Genomic DNA, 9,992 nt, shown 5'->3' with positions numbered 1-9,992 from the left:
ATTTATGGTAATGAGTTATATTTGGAAACAGTATAAACTCATGTTTAACTTAATATAGATACATATGGTTATATGGATAATTATAGATATGAGTATATACACAGGTTAGTAAGCATATCTATTTCCTTCTGTCTGCCCAGCACAGCTAGGACCAAGATCCTGGTTTCTAATACTACTCACCAATAAAAGGAACCAGTGCTCCATGAAATGACTAATTCTTGAAATGGGGTAGGAAACCATTTGTTTCCACAAAACCAGCCTGGAACCTGTTATAGGGCCAGAAGAGATGAAGTTCCATTTAAAAAGCAACCACGATGATGGGACTATGTCAAAGGGACACGGGAGGGAATGGAAAGGCTCACAGTGGCCACAGCTGGAACAATTTGAGCATAAATCCATACTGATATAAGTGACTGAATATGTAAGTAAGTGACAGAGAAGAGGCAAAGAGTTATGAATAATTTAAGTAAATATTCGGCTCTTAAGAAGCAGAACTTTCACTCTGTAAGCACAGGCTGTGTCTAGTAAATTTCCACCAAAGAGCACAGTATGGATCGGGGAGAGGGGGATGGTGAACAGGTAACTTTATAGTGGAAAAAAGAAACCCCACAAACCCTACTGCAGCTACATGATCAAGGTCAATACCAACCGTGATTAGTCATATTCAGAATATGAACCCTTCATTCAGGGGTTGGCAGAAATAGGCTTACAGTTGTGAGTTTGCAAAGCATAGAGTTTATTCTGGTATTATTATTTATTATTGCATTGTTTTCCATATGAACAATGGTAAACCTACTTTTGCCCACTCCTGTATGACGTGGTGGAAATACTGTTTTATCGCTGTGATCTTCCCCAAGACTCGTAAACCCAATAAAATGACCAGAAAAACACCAGACAAATCCCAATTGACAGACATTCTACAAAATACTTGACAAGCACTCCTCAAAACTGTCAAGGTGGTTGTTGTCTTTTTTAAAAAAGAAAATTTGAAAAGCTGTCACAGCCAAGAGAAGCCTACAAAGACATGGCAACTAAATGTTCCTGTAAGACATACTGGGACAGAAAAAGGATGTTAAGCAAAAACTAAAGACATCCAAATAAAGTATGGATGTTAGTTAATAATAACCGGATCAACATTGGCTCATTAATTATAACAAATATGCTTTCCTAATGTAAGATGTTAATCACAGAGGAAAGTAGACGTGGGTGTATTGGAACACTCTGAACTATCTTTGCAATTTTCTGTAACTATAAAACTGTTCTAAAATTAAAAGTTTATTTTCTAAAAATTTAAATGCATAACACACATGAAAAAACACTCATACCCCGCAAAAGCTAACTAAGAACAAAAAGCTTTTGAGCTTATATTAATACAAAGTAAACAGACTTTAAGGAAAAGCATTACTAGACATCAAAAGGAAGACAATGCAATGATTCAATTCACCATAAAAATGTAACAATTCTAAATTTGTGCTCGTCTAATAACATATGTCAACATAAAGAGAAAGGGAAAAAATTACTGGAAATAGAAAAAGAACTAGGCAAAACCATAGTCAACACTGGGAGATTAAAACATCATTCTCTCAGTCATTCAGAGTAACAGAGAACTAAAAAAAATTCCCTAAGGATACAGTATATTTAAACAACATGGCATTTTGGATAAGACAATCCATTGCTATGAGATACAGCCCAAGAATTACAGAAGGTACTGTCCTTGGTCCAACAAACAAACTGCCAATATTTCTCCCAAGTTATAATCACAACCAAACTGATCCCATACTTGCAAATGCTCCTGCAGTTGGGGTGGGGACAGCAACTTCCACTCCCACCACCCACCACACACACACTGTCTAAATCAGACCCTTGTCTGTGGCCCGAGCATACCGTCTTGCATACATGTCCGTCACAGCCCTTTCAAAAGTATTGTCATCTGTACAATGATGTGTCTTTCACACTGGAACATAATTCCTTCCATATATTTGATCAAATGGTACCACAATGTTATAGAATCAATTTTATAGCAGTAGTAGACAATACTTATTAAGCCCTTATTTAGTACTATGAAATAGAAATAGTTATTTTATTCTGAGACTTAAGTAGTGTAATTTCATTAAAGCTATTAGCACAATACCTGAGATTTTAAGGTTTCGATTGAGGAGCACTATTATGACGTTATTCACTGTACAGACAGCTCCCTGTGTTGGGAGAGGTGGGTTGAGGTGGTAGAAGTCTAGCCCAGGAGTGGGGTGAGTATTGGGGTCCTGAAGCCCAGGGGCACGTGGTATTTACCCAGGACAGTCGGAGCTTGCAGTCAGAAGGAGAAACATCATGGCTGAAGCATCTTCAAGTTTATATCTGGATAGTGTTCAATGCCATTTTAAAGATATGATAAGATGTAAGGAAAATCAGAGAACAGCCTGCAAGCTGGCAGCTTGGAGTGAGGGAGGCTCAATGCGCAGGTCTGAACAGTAGCTATGACGAGGAGAGGGCTGGCACCCCCTTTCACTGTGCGCTCCTTGTACTCACAGGGAGCACAGTCGCCCCCTACCCTGGGGGCCTCCTGGGGTCCACCATGAGTGAATTAAAAAGGAAAAAAAAAAGAAACTCTCTGTGTCAATATAGACCCACAGCTTCCAAAATGTTCTACTTGACTCACATCCCTACTCACGCTTCTCAATGGAAGAGCTCAGAGAGCCAGCTGTCAGAGATGACAGGGAACAGGACTGGGGTAGATGCAGGACATAAACCCGCTGCTCTTGGGTCTCCCTTAAGGTCAGCGACACAAATACAAAGGACAGAATGACAGGAGTCACCCCGTTACTCTTTAGAATAGTCACATCTAACAGTGGCAGCAGCTCCCTGTGAGCCGCTCAGACATTTGACATTCACACTAAACACTGTTTCTCCAGCTCCAGGCATCCGCTACCTTCAACCCCCTTCATGGCTTCCTGTGCGTCAGCCAAAGGGCCACTTAGTGTCACTGGGAAGTCCAGCTATGGTATTTTCTTCAAAATGATGGGCAATAGTTTCCTTTGTGCCCCATCCACTGGGGATGGGGCACGAGAGAGACTGTGTTTGTGGACCTGTGTGTCTGTGTTGCAGAGTGATTAGACCATAAAAAGATGAAAATGTTCATACTGTTTCATAGCAGCCCCAGTGTTCCACTTCCTTAATGGCTGACAACTACTAAATAGAAGAGGAAGGAGCTGAACACAGGTCTGTTGAAACCAGTTTCTGTGCTGAACTGTACATTAAAATTTTTAGATTACCAATATGCTTAAAATATCATGTTATCACCCTGTTTGTAGAGCTTCTGAGTTGTCCAAATGAGCCAATGCTGGAGCTTAGCATTAATGGCTTTTTTTCCCACTCAATCCAAATTTCTTAGCTTTTTTCCATGATAGAGGAGCTCTGGGTGGGGCTCCATCTCTACCTGCTCTCTGCATCCCATGCGCCCTTCAGGCATCCTGTATAGTCTGAATCAGGGAAGCGGTCAGCAGAGTGCGGACGCCCGGCTCCCTGCATGTGCATCCCAGCTCCTTTACTTGCCAGCCTGGGACCTTGGGAGGGTGCAATTACTCACCCTCTCTGTGCCCCATTTATGTCAATGACAGCTACACAGTGATGTCATAAAAGCACTTCATTCATAGAGTTGATCTGAACGTAACACGAGTTAAGACGGGTAGGAGGGTTAGCACAGTGCCTGCCAGGCAGGAAGTGCCATGCAGATGTTCGTGGTTGTCGTTGCTATTGTTATTTATTATTACATCACTGCTATAATTTTTCATCTTTACCCATGCAACCCCTCTTCTTCTCCATGCATATGCAAAGTGCCTCTCTTCTGTTTGAGCTGCCCTGATCGCATCTGCTAGATAACAGATGATTTTCCCTGCCTTCAAACTTCCATAAAACCTTAGGCTTTTATTTAGCACCAAAGTATTTATTTTGCCAGCCACAAGGAGTACATGGATACCTCTTGAAATTGCTTAGGGAAAGCATTTTATTTTTAACATGCTTTAAACATTTTCTACAGATATGTATTATATTCTACTTGTGTGGTGGAAAGCTCTGCGAGTCCAAGAGGGGTGCGTGGGCCAGGAGTATCCACGGCGCCCAAGACCTGTCAGAAATGCAGAAGCCCCAGCCCCTCCCCAGCCCTGCCACCCCTTGGGCTGCGCTGCCCAAGGCCCTCAGCACGCTGTGCGCTGAAGCTGGCATCAAGCTTGAAAACCTGGCCGAAATGAACTGTGTTCAGCTATGTGGTTTGGGGAAAATAAGACCTATGTCTTCGTGAAAGCTCCGTGATACTAAGTAACTTCTTTTAATATGTAACAAAGTTGAAAGGTAAACTCCAGTCTCTGAATCCAAAATCTTAACCACTAATCAATGTAATCTCAACTAAATGCCATTGCTTAATGCTATGATGTTCATGATGTTGATGTCAAAAAAAGGGATTAAGTCCCAAATGCATCACATACTAGTGTGAATAGAGGAAACCCACAGCTGCAGGAGTCTCCAGGTGCTTAAGGATGCCTGGGGAGTTGTTTTGATTGTTTGGGGGTCAGTGGCTGTTGTGTCCCAGGGTTATACGGGGAAAGGCAATAGAGAGCAAGCTGGAGACCGGGTGGAGGATGTGTCAGCCTGTGCCTCTCTCCGTAGGGAAGCGCATTAACTATTAAAGTTGGACAAGTGTTTATTTTCAAGTGCACAGAGGAACAAATTTCTTTTAGGATATTTTGTTTGAGGAAAAAACATTTTAATTTACTGTTTACTCAAATGTACTATTTTTAATTTCTTCTGTCTTTATAAAGTCTTAGTTTTTCTTCTGATTTTTAAAAATGGTGCTGAGCTCTATAAATTTAAATAATGCTTGTTCCTCAGAATCACAGAAATGGAGATCCCATGGAGGGTTATCAGCAGGGAGGGGGAAGGGGTAAAACGGGAGAAAAATGTACAGGGAATAAGAAGCATAACTGGTAGGTACAAAAGAGGGGGAGGTTATGGATAGTATAGGAAATGGAGAAGCCAAAGAACTTACACGTATGACCCATGGACATGAACAAAGAGGGGGGCGGAATGCTGGTGGGTTGTGCAGGGTGGAGGGTGATAAAGCGGAGGAAAAAAATGGGACAACTGTAATAGCATGATCAATAAACTATACTTTAAAAGATAAATAATATGTGTTCCTTACATCATGTTTCCTGCTGTTTTTGTTGGGCCTTTGAAGTTGGCTCTGCTAGGAGGAAGAACAAAGAAATGACTCAGTATTTCCTAATTCTAATGCTCATAATGAACCCTCTAACACTCCCGTACACAGAAACATAAAGAGAAGCTGGCAGAGAACAGTCCTCTCCCAAGTGGAGTCCAATGCCTCAGTGCAAGTGCTTGTGCTAATCCAGGGCACAGCCTTGGTTGAGAGGGTGGCAGGGAAGGAGGTTTGGGAGGAATCTCCAGGGTAGGTATACAAGGGGGGGACCCAAAAAAACCAGAATGTGTTTAGAAAAAATGTGTATTTATCCTTGCATGTTTAAACTTCGGTCACCTTCAAAGTACTCTCCATTTGATACAATATACCTATCGAGACCTTCTTTCCACCGCTCAAAACTGCTTCTGAACTCCTCAATTTGGATGCCTTTTAGTGATCTTCCCATTTTTTGTTTCACCTCTTCCACACTGGCAAGCCTCCCCCTTTGAGGACTTTTTTCATTCAGGGAAACAAACAAACAAAAAAGTCACTTAGGGTGAAGTTGGGTGAATAGAGAGGGTGGGGCACAGGAGTCAAGATGTTTGGGGTCAAAAACTGCTGAATGTGGAGCGCGGCGTAGGCAAGTGCGCTCGGAAATCACCCATCAGGAAATGGGCAAAAACACTGAAAGAGTGTTCAAAACATACTCGCTGAAGCCAATGCAGCCTCTCACAACCACGCCAGCTGGTGCACTGATACAGGGAGGTTCCTAGAACACTCACCTAGTGGGCGAAGCCTGTATGTACTACGAGGGGTCTGCCCTCCAGAAGATAATTCTGGGTTTTTATGGGTGCCCCACCTCACACTTGTCTGATAAAAAAGAATCACATTTGGGCCTCCAGGCACTTCCTGCTGGCTGTGCTCTTACACTGTCTGCACAGAAAGGGGAGGCAGAGTAAACCCACCCCACACCCTCTAGGTACCTCAGCTCAGGCTCTTTGCCTCGTCTGTACTGTGAATGGGGGGACATGGAATACAGAGAAAAAGAATCGTATTTTATTTTAAAGCTGGATGTGACTAGAAATCATGCAGACCCACCTTCTCATTTATCCAATGAGGTAAAGGAAGCCAACAGAGTTTACCAAGGTCATGGGCTAAGCGTGACTCAGCACCATCTGTGAGGCTGGCACACAAGTGAATCTGAGCAATAGCTGGGAGGGTTCTCTCTGGGGCCATACAAGAATCTGGGAGTCCTCCACGAAGTCCCCAATTGGGAAAAAGACTAATTTATTTTCATTCCATCACAGTTATTGCTGATATCCTGTTTGTAAAAGGTTGTGGGTCTCTTGAAACTATCAAATATGCTGCAACAGAGCTAGATCCAGACATGAGACTCTCCCCAATGCTTGGAACGCCCAGACCAAGGGACGCCTTTGATAGGCACCACACACGTTTCTGGGGGCAGCTGGGTCTGGGGCCCCATGTCTGCACTGTGCACAAACCCCATGCTCCATTCTCCTCCCAGGCTGGGGAGAAACACTCTCTCTCTCCTGGCCCACGCCCCTTTCTCATTCCATCATCCAGTCCACACCTAGGAGAGGCGGCTCCATGCATTTGGACGAGCGCAAATAGGTACAATGATTAACAGTCACAGCTTCTCTCTCATACTCTGAAAAAACCTGTGAGGTAGGAAAATTAAGAATCTGGCAACAACGTCCCTGAAACAGAAGTGGGAAAATACAAGCAACATACTCATGTAGCTCCAATTTGGCATGGTTCTCTACAGCAGAAAAAGTAAAGCCCAATTAATACGTCAAGAAATGATCACACCACAGGGACTAATGTATTTCCCATTTAAACTTTACATTGAATGTTAAGCTAAAATGTGATATATGCTAAGTGTATTCAGGCCACCCCCACATCTCCAGAATGTGTCGGGGGAACGTTTGAGAGGCACTGAAGGAGGCCAGTGTCTTGCTTTTGCGGGTGAGGGAAATGAGGCCCAGCCACGTGCTCTGGAGTTACACACAATAACGGCAGATCCAGGTCACAGCTGAGTGGACAGAGGCCTCAGAGTTTGGGAGGAACTTGGAGAAATCACACCAGTTACTTCAGCCTATCAAGGAAGCCCTTGGAAACCAGAGTGCTGACCCTTGCCCCGCCCCCCGCTGTCCCACAACAAGGGTCCTGCTGCTCTTCGCTTAGTCCTTGTCGGCATATCCCCTGTCCCACCAACTGCAACGAGAAAAGAGAGCAGCCTGAGAGGGATGCTGTAGTTAGAACCGACTGCTCACCTTTCCCTCCGCCGCCAGCGGGAGCCCTTTAATTCTCACGGCCATCATGAGCTGTCATCACCGGGCGTCCACGCCAACCACCTAATCCACTGACACGAGGACATCTCAAAGCCTTCCGTGCATCCATAACCTACCAAAGATTCCCACCCCTTCCCAAGCTCCCCAGCCTTTCCATCACGGTCTCTGGAATACTCCAGCTGGCATCAGCAAAATTCTCGTCTTCCTCAACCTCTTCTGTTTGATTTCCTCCACCTCTGGAACTCCCTGACACCTGACCCACTCTGAGAAGTTTTTTCCCAGACAAATCACATTCATTTGGGGGGCACACTTCAAGGAGTGGCTTTTTTTTTTCCCTGGTTGAGAAAATGGATGTGATCCAAAATGAATGTCATTAACGCCTTTACAAAAAGATCTCACAGAGCTTGCCAGCACCTTCTATCAGGTGACAAAGCAAAAAATCTGCAGTCTGAAACCTAGGACAGGGCCCTAACCCAAACCCAACCGTGTTAGCACCCTGATCTTGGCATTCCAGGCTCTGGACCTGTGAAGAATAAATTTCTGTTGTTTTGTTAGTTGCCCAAAGTGCAGTATTTTGTCATAGCAGGCTCAATGGACTGACGCTTTTCTTGTGAGGGTCTTTTCCTAACTCCTGGTCACCTCTTTCAATGAAAAATTTTAGAAAGTGGCACAGTACTATCCTCACTGTTTTTATTACTATTATTATTTGTATGATTTTTATATCCCATCAAAATAACAGAAATCCACAAAACTGTGGGAGGGAGAGAGCAAGAGACAGCAAGAGAGAGAGTAAGGGAATGAGAGAGAGAGAAAGAGAGAGATAGAGAGAGAGAGAGAGGCTGAGTAGGAAAGAAGAATGGAGGATAAATAAAAAGTACCTTATTGACAGAACAGAAAAGGTTAAATACAACTTGAGCCCGTGGCTGTGGTGGCTGGGGCATGAAAACCAAGTGAAGCAAGATGACCCCTGCCACAGTTCCATCCGACCCTGAAATGCACACAGATTTGCCGCACCAGATACTTCTGAAATCAAGGAAAGCCGGACAGTAAACTTGGTTGAAAGCATGCCTAAGAGCAGTAAGAAATCTGGATCTCCTCATTGTCCCTACAAAGCCAAGTGACCTGTCCTTTCCCTCTTTTGAAGAAGCTTGGATGTTTACTCTCTCAAGATCTGAAGTGAAGAAAGATTGTGCCTTGAGAATAGGAGGCACAGGGAAGCCTAGAGATGATATCCCAACGATGGGGAAAAAGGGATTGAAGTTGAAGTGACAATTTGCCTGTTGAAAGGTAAGCCCCCAGTTCCTTTCCTTATTCAAACCCTGAATGTCAGCTTGATATAACATACTCAAACAAGAGATTAAAGTATTCCTCTCTGGGGAAACTGGCCAGATCAAGAGAAAAAAAATCTCCAAGACCTCCAGCCATTGACCGTGGGTTGTCCCACAAATAAATGGCCAGATCTCTGCCTGATTGATTTACAATGAAATACATCAGTTGAAAAATGCCACTTCTCCACCCCCATCCTCCCAAAACACACATGGTGAGTTTCCCAGTATCAGTTTAATGTGCGCTGCTAAGAACCAGGGATGACCAGGCATTTGGGAAAACATTCAATATGTAGAGCAGATGTAAAATTCAAAAAACAGAAAGGAAAACAAAAAAATAGATAATGCTACGTTTGAATTAGTTAATATCACCAAGTGATAAGAAGGAAAAATATAAGAATTAGTTAATATCACCAAGTGATAAGAAGGAAAAATATTGCTTCCCTGATATTGCAAGTGGCTGTCATAAAACAGACTCTGAAGAAAAAGAAACATTAGAGATAAAAATGATACTAGCATAAACTAAAAGTGCAGTAGACATTTTTAAAGATAAGTTAAGGAAGAAGAACATATATAAAAAGATAACCTCTTTAATCACATCTAGACAAAAAAATTAAAGATGTGTCTAGTATCTCTATGTCTGTTAAGGATCCAGTAATGAATGCACACGTACAATATACATACACACGACATATACTATGCTAAAGACCAAACTCTGGATAATAATTACATTACATTAGAAAAAATATTAACTCATTTATTAATTATGCTACTGATTATATTTAAGTACTAAAGCCAATTTCCTAGGAATCTTTTTCATATTTTTCTCCAGCGACCTTTACTATATTTGCCTACCAATATACTAGTGTATGTGATACTTGGTAAATTGTATTCTTCATATTTCCATGTTGATGGTAGAATGGTTACAGTAGTGGATTTGAAACCCAAATGGGTTTTTCAATTTTCCTTTATATATGTCTAACTGAAGTAAAAGGCTTTAACCAATCAAACGATAACAATTCTACATCTCTGTGCTATGTACCTTGGAGTAAATACATAAATTACACATTATTTTTCATGTCAGGATTCAATATCTTGTGTCTGCTTGTCTTATTTTAGAGAAATAGTTCAACTTAAAAGCAATGTGAACAATTAAACATTTATTTATTT

At 42.4% G+C, this 9,992-nt stretch overlaps 1 pseudogene; it reads left to right on the top strand.

Moving 5' to 3' along the window:
* Positions 1–6,078: 6,078 nt before the first annotated feature.
* Positions 6,079–6,217, top strand: LOC129061125 (uncharacterized; annotated as a pseudogene).
* The last annotated feature ends 3,775 nt before the right edge of the window (positions 6,218–9,992 follow it).

The sequence above is a fragment of the Pteronotus mesoamericanus genome, unplaced genomic scaffold (assembly GCF_021234165.1).
Source record: "Pteronotus mesoamericanus isolate MK-2021 breed Mesoamerican mustached bat unplaced genomic scaffold, CSHL_Meso_final scaffold_54, whole genome shotgun sequence".
Lineage (NCBI taxonomy): Eukaryota > Metazoa > Chordata > Mammalia > Chiroptera > Mormoopidae > Pteronotus > Pteronotus mesoamericanus.
The sequence above is the reverse complement of the archived record's forward strand: the minus strand, read 5'-3'. Positions and strand labels throughout refer to the sequence as shown.